The following is a 17,151-nucleotide window of genomic DNA, read 5'->3' as shown; positions in this document are numbered from 1 at the left end:
ATGGGAGCAGTGTTATGTGAAGCTTTCCCAATATCTTGAATGGTCCCAGTCCACCTGTGATTTGTCTTCATCTTTGATGTTTCAACAAGCGAATCTGCATTTAGAAGTCATGTCCCCAGAAATGATGATTTTTTTTTTTTGGTTTAAATGGAGGACTCTGACTTCAGGATCAGTTCTTTTCTCTAGGCTAGTCGTAGTTCTGAGAATATAATCACAGTGTTTCTTCTGTCTTTGGTGGAGGAAGAGCAAGGAAGAAGTATTAGTCTGTGAGTCAAGAATAGAGGCAATTTGCTCCCTGTCTTGGAGCTCACAGAGGATCACTTTGTCGTAATATTTCTCAAGCAATACTGACTGTTGAGTCTCAGTAGAGAAATCTCCTTGGCCACAAATGTTCATCTTACCCTCATGCAAAGTTTGGCTGCTTTTGATTTCATCAGACCAGCTGAAGACGTCCACCATTGTATAGCACCTCCCATTGTAAAAATTTCAGTCTGGCACAGAAGAGTACCAGATGCCCTATCAATCCTGGAGTGTGGCAATTGACTTTGGAGAAAAGAGTTAGTCCCTATTCCTTGCCAGACTTGACTGAATTTTTTTAAGTATATTTTCTGATCATAATAAGCCAATTATGTGGCTTAGCCTGTATGGCATGAACTTTGACTGGAAATGTCTGAAATTCTAGACACATAGCCTAGTTACAGGGCATGGGGTGATGGTCATAAGGTTGATGGATGAGAGAGAGAGAGAGAGAGAGAGAGAGAGAGAGAGAGAGAGAGAGAGAGAATGAGACCGAGATAGCCTAAAGCTTAAAGCTTAAACAACATTTTCTCTGTCTCAGTAATGGGATCATAGAGATTACAAGTTGATGCATTCAGAATGTTTTTAGCAGAAGGAATAGAAGCACAGGAAGCTGTGAGCTTATGCAGTGGTCGTTCTGCTTTTGTAGCAGAGTCATTGGAATTGTAGGGTTGTTTTGTATTAGAAGAGGAAGATCAGATGGGGTTTATTTGGCCCTTCTTCCAAGTAGTCCTATGATAGTATGGAGGGATATAAACTGGATAGAACCCAGCAAGAACATGCTGTGAAAGCTGTTCTTTACACGTGTAAGGATAGCTTTATTGTGCCTTTAATTTTCTGTTAAAGGGTTGTGAGATCTAGAACAGGAGCGTGTTTAGGGCATCATCTTCAGATTTGTCTGACTAGGGGGCTTTCCAGCTATGAACGGCAGAAAATGAGAAGAGGGAGTTTTCCTTTCTTAGGTGTCTACACATCTGGGTTCAGAGAGATGGAGACTTTCTACCCATACCAAAAAGTTACCTTGGACGGAAGGTATCAGTTGCTGCTTTGCCGTGTCTGATCACTCTGTTGTGGAATTGGTTTATTGCTTATATTAAGTGGGTCCCCAAATGACATGGGATTTCACATGTCTGAATATAATAAGCTGCAGGTCCATGCCCCGAATTGTCTCTAATTGGTAAATAAAGTTGCCAGTGACCAATGGCTGGACAGGAAGATAAAGGAGGAACTTGAGGTTCCCAGGAAAGGAAAGGGGAAGAGAGAGGAAGGGGAAGGACTGCCATGCCAGGGAAACAGAAAGATCAGGCTTATGAGCTAGAGAAGTGAGAGTGTACAGCCATGTAAGAGCCAGGAAGAGTAACCCCATGCCCCTGTTTGGGCTACAGTAAGGAAGATGAATTTAGATTTTAGTAATAATTCAGGAGTTCCAGAGGGGAGCATTAGCAACATGGAAGTTTGCAAAGAGTCCAGTCACTGCTGTTTAAGGCATATTATAATAGAAGGCTCTCTCTCTCTCTCTCTCTCTCTCTCTCTCTCTCTCTCTCTCAGTGAGTGTGTGTGTGAGTGTGTGTGTGAGTGTGTGTGTGTGTGTGTGTGTGTGTGTTTGTGTGTGTGTGTTTCATTTTAAGATCCAGAGCATTTTAGTAGGTGCCATGCAATGCCTGCTGCCAATGGTGCCGCGATTTGAGTAACAATATTTAATTAATTAATGCAACATCATTCCACATGACTTAACCTGGAAGTAAGAGAGAGAGAACAATAACACCAATTTTTCAGCTTGGGGTGGCTTAAGGCCTTTGATCTAAGGCCAGAAAGGCCAGGAACACTTATCACACACTAACACCAGAAGACCTGCTACATCCACATTGGGCAAAATTTGCTGCCCTCTGTCCACTTCCCTCTCATAGCAGCCAGGTTTGTTATGCAGTGAGCCTGACTAGATGGAGGCAAGTTTAGTCAAGTGCAGATGAGTACAATGCAGGATCTAGGTCTGTGGTGACAGTAAAGGAAACTGACACACCATCAATAGCTTCAAAGAATTCATTGAGTTTATTATGGGAGGAAGAGATATTTATGTCCTGGTGGAGGTGGCCAGGGTCCTGCATTCACATAAGGGTAGGTCCTTACTGTGGAGAAATATGCCAACATTTTTATGAATGCAGGATTATAGGTGGATTTGTATGTTATAAACGATGCAAAGAACAGCTTCAATGTTAGGGGCCAAACTGTACAAAAATGTGTTGGTGGATGGATGCTAAATAATAAAATGTTGAAAAACATTCGATATGTAATCGCATTATCAAGACCCTGACACTGTTAGTAAATGTCATGATACACGTTGACTAGAGGGAATAGGGATGAAGACACATATGAGTAAGTACTTCACTGGAAGATTAACACTCATGCTCTTTCCTGCTTTCTAGTTAATGATTCATAATAAGAACTAACATATATAATAATCCTGAATTGAGGAGTCAGAATAAGAGAGAGGTATTTGGGAAGATTGGATTCCTATCCAGTAACTTGGTAAACATTTAACAATGCTAAATGCAGGAATTAGAGATTGTCATTATTCAAAATGAAATAATTTACTCCCCAATAAACATAAAGCTAAACAAGAATGCTCAGAATTTATTTCTTAAATGTTTATCACAGAAATATAAATACAAAATAAATATAAAACTAATAACAGAACTAAATGGCTCGGGGTTGGGGATTTAGATCAGTGGTAGAGTGCTTGCCTAGCAAGCGCAAGGCCCTAGGTTCAGTCCCCAGCTCCGAAAAAAAAAAAAAAAAAAAAAACCTAAATGGCTCTCTGATAACTCTTTGGTAATATTTTCACAGATTTTTCTGGAACACTCTCTTTCATGTGCATTAATGATACAAAAATCTACATGCTGATAATAGCCCAAAGAAGTGATTTTAATACTATAGTTTAATATAAGACAGAAACCCTTCGTATTACATATATAATCAACTAAAAATAGTGGTTTAAATATCTAACATCTATGCTACTATTTCACCAGAAGACATGCATTGATTAGTATTATAACAGTAGGGAAACATGGACAGATTTTATTGCAATTCTTGGTACTATAAAATCTTTTTGGATAGAGTTATCAGCCATGATGGTCCCATCTGAATTCTGCATATGGTTGAACTAAGCCTCTTAAACAATAAGAAATTACCATCTAGTTTTGGTGTATAATCAAAAAGGATAAAATAGTCTGTATCATATAAGGGTTACGAGGATCTCCTGGACAATTACACAAAGCATGGTAACACTTACACGTAGTATTGGGATTTTTATTCAATAAATGCATTAGATAATTTTTTCAGTGTTGAGAGTTTAGAACAGTTACAACCTCATTTTCTTCTGCAGAGAATCTCTGCAGCTAATGTGTAAGGTTAGACACAGAGCCAATATTGTATCCAAAATGGGAAGATGAAGAGTGATACCTTAGGACACACTGGCAAGTTGGTGTTCAGAGAAGCAGGATTCTCAGAAATACCACCCCGGGCAGGCAGGCATTATGTTCATCAGCAAAAGTAAATGAGACAATGCTCTGTCTCCCCATGCCTGCTTAGAGCACCACTAATACTCTTACTAGTCCTTCAATGTACAGGGACACTGTGTCCTGGATATTAAGAAATCCACTGGAAAGAGCATCCAAACCATAGGCACAATGGTCATGTAAGGTGCTGGGAACCTCCCAGCCTGGAAAGACTTTGGACAGCATAGAGAATTGGACTCTGGTGCAGGTTTAAAGACTTGGGTCCTCTGGATGTTCTAGCTCCCTAACTATCGTGAAATGCTAATAACTTCTTGTTGTTATTGTTGTTGTGGTTTTTGTTTTCTTTTTATTGGCCATTTTTATTTAGATTTCAAATGTTATCACTGCTCCTAGTTTCCTGAACATAAGCTCCCTATTCCATTAGTCTCCCCTTCTTCTATAAGGGTGTTCCTCCTCCCCAATCACCCAAAATGCCCACCTCCTCCCTTACACTCCCCTGCACTGGAGGGCCAGCCTTGGCAGGACCAAGGGCTTCTCTGCCCAACAAGGCCATCCTGTGCTACATATGCAGCTGGAGTCATGGGTCTGTGCATAAGTAGACTTTGGGTAGTGGTTTAGTCCCTGGGAGATCTGATTGATTGCTATTGTCGTTTTTATGGGGATGTAAGACTCTTAAGCTCCTTCAGTCCTTTCTCTAATTCCTCCAAAGGGGATCCCATTCTCAGTTCAATGGTTTGGCGCTAGCATTCGTCTCTCTATTTGTCATGCTCTGGCTGAGCCTCTCAGAAGAGGCTCCTGTCATCATGTATTAATTGGCTTCATAGATATTATCTATCTAGTTTTGTTGGCTGTATATACATATATATATATACATATATATATACACATACACACACATATATACATATATATACACACACATATATACATACACACACACACATATATATATTTATCTGGGCCATATCCCCAGGTGAGGCAGGCTCTGAATGGCCATTCTGTCAGTCTCTGTTCCACAATTTGTCTCCAAATCCAAACCTATGACTATTTTTGTCCCTCTTTTAAAGAAGGACTGAAGCATTTGCATTTGGCTGTCCTTCTTCTTGAGCATCACATGGTCTGTGAATTATATCTTGGGTAATTTGAGCATTTGGGCTAATATTTACTTATCAGTGTTGGGCTAATATCCACATATCAGTGAATGCATACCATAATGAGGTTTTTGTTGATGTTGTTGTTTTGTTTTGTTTTGTTTTTGTTTTTGTTTTTGTTTTTTTTTTTTTGTAATTGGGTTACCGCACTCAGGATGATATTTATTAGTTCTGTCCATTTGCCTATGAATTTCAAGAAGTCATTGTTTTTGATAGCTAAGTGGTAATCTATTATGTAGATGTACCATATTTTCTGTATCCATTCCTCTGTTGAAGGGCATCTGATTTCTTTCCAACTTCTGGCTATTATAAATAATATTATAATATTAACATAGTGGAGCATGTGTCTTTGTTGAATGTTGAAACATCACTTGATTATATGCCCAGGATAGGTATAGCTGGGTCTTCAGGTAGTGCAATGTCCAGTTTTCTGAGGAACCACCAAACTGATTTACAGTGTGGTTTTACCAGCTTGCATCCCATAACAATACAGGAATGTTCCCCTTTTTGCGCATTCTTTCCAGCATCTACGGAATCTCAGGACTGTTTTGATTTGGATTTCCCTGATAAATAAGGATGCTGAACGTTTCTTTAGGTATTTCTCAGCCATTTGATAATCCTCAGCAGAGAATACTATCCATTTTTAATACAGCTCTACTCCATTTTTAATACAGCTATTTGTTTCTCTGGAGTCTAACTTCTGGAGTTATGTGTATATAATGGATATTACTCTTCTATCGGATGTAGGATTGGTAAAGATCTTTTCCGAATCTATTGACTGCCATTTTGTCTTGATGACAGTGTCCTTTGCCTTAGAGAAGCTTTACACTTTTATGAGGTCTCATTTGTTGATTCTTGATCTTAGAACATAAGCTATTGTTTTGTTCAGGAAATTTTCTTCCATGCCCATGTGATCAAGTCTCTTCCCCACTTTTTCTTCTATTAGTTTGAGTGTATCTGGTTTTATGTGAAGATTCTTGATCCACTTGGGCTTAAGGTTTGTATAGTGTGATAAGAATGGGTCAATTTGCATTCTTCTACATGCTGTCCTCCATTTGAACCAGCACCATTTGTTGAAAATGCTATCTTTTTTTCCACTGGATGGCTTCATTTCTGGGTCTTCACTTTTATTCCACTGACCTACCTGCCTGTATCTGTACCAATGCCATACAGATTTTATCACTATTGCTCTGTAATACTGCTTGAGGTCAGGGATGGTGATTCCCTCAGAACTTCTTTTATTGTTGAGGATAGTTTTCACTATCCTGAGGTTTTTTGGGGTTTTTTTTGTTTGTTTGTTTGTTTGTTTTGTTTTTTTTTGTTATTCCAAATTAATTTGCTCTTTCTATCTCTAGAATTTGTAGATTGCTTTTGGCAAAATGACCATTTTTACTATATCCTGCCAATCCATGAGCGTGGGAGATTTTTCCATCTTCTGAGATCTTCTTCAATTTATTTCTTCAGAGACTTGAATTTCTTGTTGTACAATTATTTCACTTGCTTGGTTAAATCACACCAAGGTACTTTATATTATTTGGGACTTTTATAAAGTGTGTCATTTCCTAATTTCTTTCTCAGCTTGTTTATCCTTTGAGTAGAGGAAGGCAACTGATTTCTTTGAGTTAATTTTATACCCAGCCACTTTGTTGAAGTGGTTTATAAGGCTTAGGAGTTCTCTTGTGGAACTTTTGGGATCACTTAAATATACTATCATATCATCTGCAAATAGTGATATTTTGACTTCTTCCTTTCCAATTTGTATCCCTTAGGTCTCCTCTTGTTGTTTGATTGCTCTGGCTAAGATATTGAGTACTATATTGAATAAATATGGAAATAGTGGACAGCCCTGTCTAGTCCCTGATTTTAGTAGAACTGCTTCAAGCTTCTCTCCATTTAATTTATTGTTGGCTACTGATTTGCCATATATTGCTTTTAGTTTGTTTAAATTTTGGCCTTGAATTCCTGATCTTTCTAAGAATTTTATCATGATTTTGTGTTGACTCAGCATCTAATGAAATGATCATGTGGATATTTCTATGAGTTTTTTACACAATGGATTACGTTGTTGTATTTCAGTACAGTGAACCATCCCTGCATCACTGGGATGAAGCCTACTTGATCATGATGGATGATCATTTTGATATGTTCTTGGATTTGGTTTGTGATAATTTTATTTAGCATGTTTGTGTTGATATTCATAGGGAAAATTGGCCTGAATTAATCTCTTTGTTTGTTTTCGAGTGGTTTAGGTGTAAGCATAATTCTGACTTCATAGAATGAATTGCTTTGTGCTTTTTCTGTTTTTATTTTGTGGAATAGTTTGGACAGTATTGGTATGAGGTCTTCTATAAAGGTCTGATAGAATTCTTCACCAAACCCAACTGGTCCTGGACCTTTTTTGGTTGGGAGACTTTTAATAACTGCTTCTATTTCTTTAGGAGTTATTGGACTGTTTAAATTGTTTATGTGATCCTGATTTAACTTTGTTACCTGGTATATGTCTAGAAAAATTGTCCATTTCATCTAGATTTTCCAGTTTTGTTGAATATAGTCTGTTGAAGTTGGTCTGATGTTTTTTTTTAATTTTCCCAGATTCTAATATCATGTCTCCCTTTTCATTTCTGATTTTGTTAATCTGTATGCCCTGTGGTTAGTCTGGTTTATCTATCTTCTTTGTTTTCTCAAACAATAAGATCCTGGTTTTGTTTATACTTCTATTTGTTTCCATTTGGTTGATTTCAACCCTGGGTTTGATTATTTCCTGCCTTATACTCCTCTTGGGTGTATGTGCTTTCTTTTTTTGTTCTAGAGCTTTTAAGTAAGTGTACTATCAAGCTGCTAATATATGCTCTCTCCAGATTCTTTTTGGTGGCACTCAGAGCTATGAGTTTTCCTCTTAGCCCTTTGCACAGTCATCTCAAAACTCTTGGGGTCTCCAAGGCAACTTCAAATTTACAGCTTCTTTTTCAATGAATGGGATCCATATATGATCTTCTGGATCCTCCAAAGGGCTAACATCACTTCTCCAACTTTTTGCTCCCTAGTACTCTAAGCTCAGGTTTATCCACTTCACTCCTGCTGCTACTGATCATCCAATAATACTGGTATCTCCAAAATACTGAAGTCTTCCTGAACTACTAGGCTTCACCAAGATCATCTCATAGTATCTCTTTATGTATGCAAGGCTCAAATCCTTTGCATGACCCCTTATATGCTGGACATCAACTGTAGCTGAGGCTGCACTTTCACTAATGGCTTTCCATAAACTCTCAAAGTGGGAATGCTCACTCCCTCTTCATGGCCCCATCATGGCTTTAAAACTAGCACCACCTAGGTGACTCTTATACATTACCAAGTACAGCTTCAGCACGAGGTACAATCTTGGCTATCTCTGGAACACAGCTTCTTTGTGTTCTTAGAAAACCCATCCCAGAAGATTTCACTTCAGTGATGCTGGTCTCTTCTTAATCACCACAAATTTCTTAGCTCTAGCTCACCAGCATCACTTGTCCGCATTGTACCTTTTATTATGGACTCTAGTCAGAGCCACATGGCTGAAGCTGCCACACTCTGCTGCTTGCTGAAGCTAGAACATGTCCCTCCCCCGACCCCTCATACACACACCTTATTCTATTACCAGCTTTCTGTTTCCCAATTACGTCACTGCCTAAGCTTGACTGTTCTGGAACTTGCTTTGTAGATTAACCTTGAACTCACGAGATCTACATGACTCTATCTTCTGTGACTGAAGTCATGTACACCATGTGTGGATTTAAGCTTTTCTTTACCTAGAACTTGCTCTTTCCCAAGCTGGACTTGAACACAGAGATCTGTTTGCCATTCTCTCCTGGGATTAAAGGTGGGAACCATGCTTGGACCAAATTCAGCTAGTTGGGATCTTACCGCAATGTCACCACTCCCTAAATTCAATTTAATACCCTTGAACACATGATTCGGCTCCATTTTACTTCCTGGTGTCCCTTTAATAGTCAAACCACACATTTTATATTTTTCCCTTTCTAATCTTGCTATGCTTGTTTAAAATGCTCTTAATGAAACTAAACCAGAGAACAAGTCTGTGATGGGTCTTTCTGAGAATTTCTTTGGCAATGCAATTAATCTGAGTCTCTTTACCTTAGTCTCAAACAGACTTTTCAGGTGAGGATAAAAAGCACATCCTTCACCAAAATGCTACAAAAACAGTCTCCATGTCACACACTGAAGTTCTTTTCCACAGAAACATCAAGGACAGGACTGCACAGCCACAAAATCCTCCTCATTTCTACTAGGATAGCTCATTAAATCCCATTCAAAGCATTCCATGGCTTTCCAAATCCAAAGTCCAAAAATCTACATTTTTTTCCAAACAAAAGCTTGGTCAGGCCTATCACAGCAATAACCCAGTCTCTAGTACCAGCTTCTATCTTAGGTTTACTGCTGTGAACAGACATCAAGACCAAGGCAAGTCTTATAGAGGACAACATTTAATTTGGGATGACGTACAGATTTAGAGGTTCAGTCCATTATCATCAAGGTGGGAGCATCGCAGCATCTAGGCGGGTGGTAAAATGGAGCTGAAGCCTGTGCAGGCAGACCTTGGAGTTCTACATCTTCATTTGAAAGCTGCTAGCTTCCATGTAGCTAGGGTGAGGGTCTTAAGCCCAATTTCCTAGTGAAACACCTGATCCAACAAGGCCACAACTTCTAATCCTGTCATTCCTTGGGCAATGCATATATGAACCACCACTAATGGGAAATATGTTCTTTGTCCTAATTATACAATAGGCAGCTTCTTTCTCAATATCTATTTTCCTTAATTCATTTACATAATGAGGCAATAATTCTCCTAAGTTCTCTATGAGTAGTAGTGAAATTAATTGAAATTTATTTCATTTAAAACTTAGGAGACATTGACACACTCCATTGCCATTAAATAGTGGGTAGTAAGAGATCTATGGCTTATTCTGCTCCTGTATATTCTTTCCATCGTGCTTGAGGATTGTTTTGGAATGTGGCTTCAAAGACTGCAGTATGACAACCTCATTTTGTTCACAAAGCCGAAATGTATAGTACATTATAAAGGTAACTGTTAATGATGTATTCCTTGATCCTTCTTCATTATTAGGTTCAATCTTATGATATCTCTGATTTGGATTAAAATTGACTACTTAGTGCAGTGATTCTCAAACTGCTAATTCTGACAATGCCTTATGTTGTTGTGGCCACCAGTCATAAAATTATTTTTTTTGCTATTCCATTACCACAACTATAAATGTGAGCTTATAGGCACCAGTGGTATTAAATGATCATACTTCACTTGAGAAGATTGCTGTGATAAGCTGGTTATGTGAATGAATTTGCTAGGATAGCATTCATGAATTAATTTTTGAACCAAGACGGCTCATGTATTTCACCATTATCTCATTTCTTGTGTGTTTAATGCCACAGTTATGCACTCACTGTTTAAATTATTTATTTCAGTTGGGTAAATAATAATATTCTAAAAGAACCTATGGTATTGTATGCATTAAGCAAAAGAAAAAAGAGTTTTACTAGTGCTAGGTGGATAGGTGCCTTGCAATTTTATGTGCAATACAAGCACAATGCTCCCCTTTAAAGGAAGGATTTGATGAGATAAGAAAAAGCAAAGTCATTTTGGGTGGCAAATACAGCTATATAGGTCAACTTCCAAGATTAAGCTCTTTATGTTAGATCAAATTGTATAATAGGTTTAGGAATTCTTGATGCTTTTTTTCTTTTAGTTGGCAAGTACATTCTTAGGAGAATTTTATGCTTTCAAGGAGTTATAATATCAAAGTTCTAGATGAAAATGGCTGGCTAATTACAACTAGGAAACATTAAGTTTGATTTTATAAAAGTCTTTCAGAATCATGCTTATTATGTATGCAAGCCTCTCAAAGATAGTTTATTACAACATATCTAGGTTTGACATGCACATCAAGCCTGAAAGATGCCTCAGTGGGTTAAAGCACTTGACAGCCAAACATATCAAGTGACCTGAGTTTTATTCTTTTGATCCATGGAATGCATTTGATAAGCTGAATACAGGATTGCTTAACTGGGTATCTCTAACGTGAAATAGGAAGCAGAAAGGGGAGAATCACTACAAACTTCTCAAGACAACTAACTTAGAGTAAGAGCACCCTGCACATCAGTAGGAGGAATTAGGTCCCTGCCATAATACCATATGGAAAGAGAAACTTGGACCTTCATATATACAGATGCCCATCATTGTATAGATCTCTCTCCTTTCTCTCTCTGTCTCTCTGTCTCTCTGTCTCTCTGTCACTGTCTCTGTCTCTCTCTCTGTCTTTTACACACACACACACACACCCCACATCACACGTTTTAATCATAATTTCATTCTTTTCAAGCATTCTCTTTCTATTCTCTCTCCTCTCAGTGAAATTCACTTTTTTTCAGACATGTCTTCCTATTTTCATTTCTTTATTCAGAGTCCAGTATCTTTAAATATAATTGAATATAAGAACATGTCGGTGTCATATTTACTTAAAAAGTACTTTACTATTAGCAACACCACAGGGAAATATGACCTCCATTACCTCTATCAATTAAATGACTCTAGACTCTCAGAAACAGGTAAAGCATTCTGATGCTCTTCTCTGTAGTGATGTAATAATGTGAGTGGATAATTATTTGGCAGAGGATTCTGTACAGTGTACAATGAATGGCCGTTGTAAGCTAGGTTTTATTGTGACAAGCCAGTACAAGACTCTGCAGATTTGCTTCCTAGACAGGACAAAATTTTTGGGTAAAATTCATTTATTTTTGTATACAGATGTATACACATACACGTGTGTGTGTGTGTGTGTGTGTGTGTGTGTGTGTGTGCATGAATGTGTGGCTAATTTATTCAAAGCTGAGAAAATGACATCAGATACATTAGTGCAGCACTATAAAATTTGCTGCCTCCACACACATGGTGATAACTGAATTCATGTCCTCAACAAAACAGCCAGGGCTCTTCCTTTATGAATTCATCCTGAAAACTGGATTTTTGGACTCTGAGCCAGAATAAAATTTTATGCAGCTTTGATGAGGGTATTTTATCAGAAGAACAGGAACAAATAATGATGCTAAAAGATAGTAGTGAAAATAGCTAGAAAGAGGGTCTTTTGCTGCTTTTTCAATTGAAGATGCACCTTTCTTTGAACCTCTGTGAAGGAGAGTCATATCCCCATGTTAAATTTTTAAAGAAGATGACCAATCTTAAGCACCCAATATCATAATATTTCTATGGGCATATCTTAGTGATTCTATTCTGGCTTCAGCTCCCATATGTGCATCTTTCATGTTCATTTCTTTTTACTTGTCCCTTCTACATCCTTGACCTCTACTGACATAAATACAACCTTTGAAAATTATATTCTCCTTGGAGCTGAAGCAGACCTGGTGGTGGTAGAATATGGTATAGAACAGAGGAACTTGAAGATCAATTAAGTATTTTTTAGGGAGTAAATCTCCAGTTTTGAAAATTATATATTATGTGATGAAAGAGGACAAAGATATCAATAGTAATGTGAAGCACACAAAGAATATTATGAAATACATACAATACACAGTGAGGGATGAAGGGATCTCAGGGAACTCACAGGATTCCTGATACTGTCAGGCTTTGATTAAAGTACCTTGGTAGAGCACAGACCACCGAGGTGAAGATAACGCATCCTTCCAGAGACTCCTGACACCACAGTGATTTAAAGTGTTCTCCATGTTTACTTCAAGAGCATTTCAGGATCGGACTAAGAGTAAAACTTTTTGTGATAAATAACATGAAAAGCCAAAAGTGAAATGAGTATAATAGAGACAACACATAAAAGGGATACAAAGCTAAATTTTTTGTAACACTGTGATGGACTTTTTGGATTTGGAAAAGGATATGTACACAGAATCCATTTGTAAATATAAATCTAATACAAAGACCTGCTAACTTTCATTCTATCTTTGTAGAAGTTCATTGAGATGTATAGAGTTTTCTATAGAGTCTGATTCTGAAGAATTTTAGTGTGTAATGTAATTTATTTGTAAATTTTTATGATACAGATTAGAATTTTATTTTTCAAGTGTGTATGAATGAATAATACATCTTTAAATTTCTGAGATTAATTAAGGAGGCCAGTCACCATTCTTAATAGGAATGTATTCCAAAAAGAAATATGAAGAAAATAGTGAGTAATAGGAAAAACATAGCATTTTTATAATACCACTGAATCAATTCTTTGACCGATAAAAAGTATCATGTTGTCTGAAGGCAGATATGTTATACTCTTCTCTCTCTTGGCTACCTGAGTGCTCTATGGCTTATGCTGAGTCCATTTGATGAACTGAAATAATACTGTAGTTGCCTCCAGCCTTGCATACCTCTACTGATTTACATGTAGCCAAAGCACAGCCCACCTCTGTGAAGATTTCATGAAAGGATGCTTACACTATATGCAGAAGCCATTCTCAGTGAGGATACAGCATCAACATGAGTGTTCTCCCTGAACTCCTAGTGCTGCTGCTGCTCTGGTTTTCAGGTAGGTCAGACAGAAGTGGAGCACATTGTGGTGAGTGCTGCTTTGCTCTTTATGGAAATTATCTTACTATATGTTTAACATTTTCTGTCTGTTGTACCTATTCAACCTCAGGTATGAGATATGATATCCAGATGAACCAGACTCCATCCACTCTATCTGTATTTATTGGAGAATGAGTAATCATCAATTGCCATGCCAGTGAGAACATTAATACTTGGTTATCCTGGCACCAGCAGAAACCAGGGAATGCTCCACAACTACTCATCTATAAGGCATCCAATTTGCATACTGAGGTTCCATCAAGGTTCAGAGGCAGTGGATCTGGAACAGATTACTCTCTCATCATCATCAGCCTCGAGCCTGAAGACATTGCTACTTACTACTGTGTACAGGCTAACAGTCTTCCTCCCACAGTGATAAAAGTGATAACACAAACCTCCTAGTGGGTCAACATTGGAAGTCTGTTCTGCATCAGTTGTCGCATGTAGTTTCTGCACCTATTAATATTTATAATACCCTCCTGGGTTTATAAACCATTTTGACGGTTATGGGAATCTGCCAGTGTGGTCTGTCTCTTTTCAAGCCCAAGATCACAGGGGTGACAAAATGTGTAACAATTTACTTAAGAGTACTTTATTTTCTGGTTGACTAATCCTAACTGTGTACTTTATTTTCTGGTTGGCTAATCCTAACTGTGTACTTTATTTTCTGGTTGGCTAATCCTAACTGTGCTGGTTTTTGCAATTCATATAGCTGAAAAAAAAAACAAAAAGTTTCTAAGGGTACTTCAAGATTGACTATTTTTAATTCAGAAAACTCATATATGCATAATAGCAACATCATGGCTTGTGGATTTATATTGTATTCTGTGATATCTCTTGAAACTTACATTTCATATAGCTGACATTAGCTTGGGATAGTGTTATGGTAGGTTCGAGAAATCTCAGTTGTGTGTGTGTGCAAGGTGGAAGAGGTATTTCATAGGCACACAACTTGGGTATATGTTATCTTTGGCTATTTCAAACCTATTTCTTTCAGATCCACATGGTTTAAATGGAGTTACTTAAAGTGCCTTCCCTGTCAATGAGGCCCCAAAGCTGAAAAGATTGTTCAAATTATATCTGTGCTGCTTAAGTCATTTCTGCGAAGTATTTTCATCATGGAAAAGCAAAGGTTATGAACAGTAAGGAATTAATATTTTTGGTTATTTAAAGAAAGTTAATTTTATAAGTTCAGTATTCTTAATGCTCATTCGCAGTATATCTGACCAAACCATGATTTCTGTTGAGAAATAAGTTGATGAATGAATCTTAATATTCTTTGTTCCATAAAACAGTACACTGTAATTTTTCAGCTCCTAAAATATCACCCTATGGAGCTTTATACAAATGATTAAAGTTTCCATTAAATATAACACGATAGAAAATGAGAACATTATACAAAAACACAATGTAGGAAATATTATATTGGAAGTACTGGTAGTCAAGGAGTAGGCAGTAGATAATCTCTTTATAAGGAAGCATCCATATGGAGTAGTACAGTGAGTAGAAAAGGAAGAATGACATTGACAATGTAACAGTCTTATTTATAGTTTCCTTTCTTAATATGCAAATAAGCCAAAATTCAACCAAGAAGACAAAGTGCTAATTCTCTTTCTAAATAGCTGCCTGGTTACTGAGATTAAATGTGTTCATTAATTGACAATTTTGAACAACAATTTGTTTTTCTAATATAATTTCCAATAGTGTTGTTTAATTCAAGGAATTTAATGAGGTTTAATTCAGGGAATTTAATGAGATTTGAGAATCAAATTAGGAGAGAACAGTAGGGACCTGCAACAATAAGCAGGTTATGTGAATAGATATAAAGAGTGTATTGCCACCTTGGTCATTCCATTGTGCTATTGGAACAAGTTTCTTTTTTTTTTAAAGATTTATTTATTATATATAAGTACACTGTTGCTGTCTTCAGACACACCATAAGAGGGCATCATATCCCATTACAGATGGTTGTGAGCCACCATGTGGTTGCTGGGATTTGAACTCAGGACCTCTGGAAGATCAGTCAGTGCTCTTAGCCACTGAGCCATCTCTCCAGCCCGGAACAAGTTTCTAGAGTACATGTTCAGTCATTTTGTGTTTTAATTGCTCAATGAGCCCTGGTTTCTAGAGAATATACAGACCTACCTTAATTATAGCACCAAATTTTCTATTAGATACTACGTTATAATAACCCGTTAAAGGATATAATGCAGATGCCACATTTCTGTGTTAGAGTGCATTTTCATGTGTAACATACCTTCATTTTGATGATGGTAGACCAAGCCAATTGTGCAATGCAGATGCCTAATACACAATGACCTATATGCTGATGAGCAGAATATAAGTTTCTGTGCTATGGAACCACAAGACAATGACACAGAGTTAGGCTCTTGACTACTAAAACTTGAGAGTGTCTTGTTATGCCAGGTTTCATTTGAAAATATTCCCAGGCAATAGAGTCTACAGAAGTTCAGGCACATTGACAGACATCCAGTTTCCCACTTCTGTTACGACAAGTGACTTATGTTCTGACTTGCCCAATTATGGGACACTTACACCAATAGTGGCCAGAGGAGACAGGTAAAACACCTTCAGAGCCCAGGTTCCTGATGATGAAGGTGCAATCTGGCCACTGTCTCTGAACCTCAATGAGACTGTTGACTTTGCATAATTAAAACAATGTAGAGCTATATATAAAGCACAACTGCTAGATTGTGGAAATACTGTCAGGGACTATTATACTTGGTTCCTGATGAAAGGACACTCATTGTTGGAGTTTGGAGAAGATGAAGCAGAATATCCAAACTCATCAGCTGCTTGAACAAAATTCTATTATAATTTAGGTGAGTGTGATAGCCAGAACTCTAAGGACTAGAAGACTTTTTATTTTTACATGAGTATGAATTAGACGGTGAAGCATTAAAACCAAATTATCAAAAAGTATGTGTTTATAGAGTATTGACAAAACAAAAATATAGAAGCTGATATTTTACACATGGACCTAAAGCTTCCACCAATTTCAGGGTCTTATTTTGTCATAATTCAAACAGATTGGGAAGACTTTGATCATACTTTGAAAGATGAATTATTTATATCTCATGGAGGTTCATTCTGTGTTTAGATGAAGATAATATACACACACAAACGTGTGTGTGTGTGTGTGTGTGTGTGTGTTTTAAAATCACTTTAAGGCAAAAAAAATTGTGTGGTATTATCTTTTGTTGAAAAATCTGTACATAAATTTGATCCATTTTTGTTTTTTTGTTTGTTTATTTTACATGCAAATCACTGTTCCCTGTCCTGGTTATTCAGACACACAGCCCCTGTCTCTTTCTCTTCTGAGAGGGCAAATTCCACTCCTCCCAATTACCACCCTATTCTCATAAATTAAGTCTCCACAGCAGTAGGCGTATCCTCTCCCATTGAGACCAGACAAGGTAGCACATTTATGGAAATAGAATCCACAAGGTGGCAGCAGCTTAGGGATAGCTCCCAATCCAGTTGTTGGGGAAACTGCCTGTAGATTAAGCTGAACCTCTGCTGCATGTGAGCAGCGACCCTGGGTTCCAGCCATGCAGGCTCTTTG

Source organism: Rattus norvegicus, chromosome 4 (genome assembly GCF_021556685.1).
Source record: "Rattus norvegicus strain SHRSP/BbbUtx chromosome 4, alternate assembly SHRSP_T2T, whole genome shotgun sequence".
In the NCBI taxonomy this organism is placed as follows: Eukaryota; Metazoa; Chordata; class Mammalia; order Rodentia; family Muridae; genus Rattus; species Rattus norvegicus.
The sequence above is the reverse complement of the archived record's forward strand: the minus strand, read 5'-3'. Positions refer to the sequence as shown.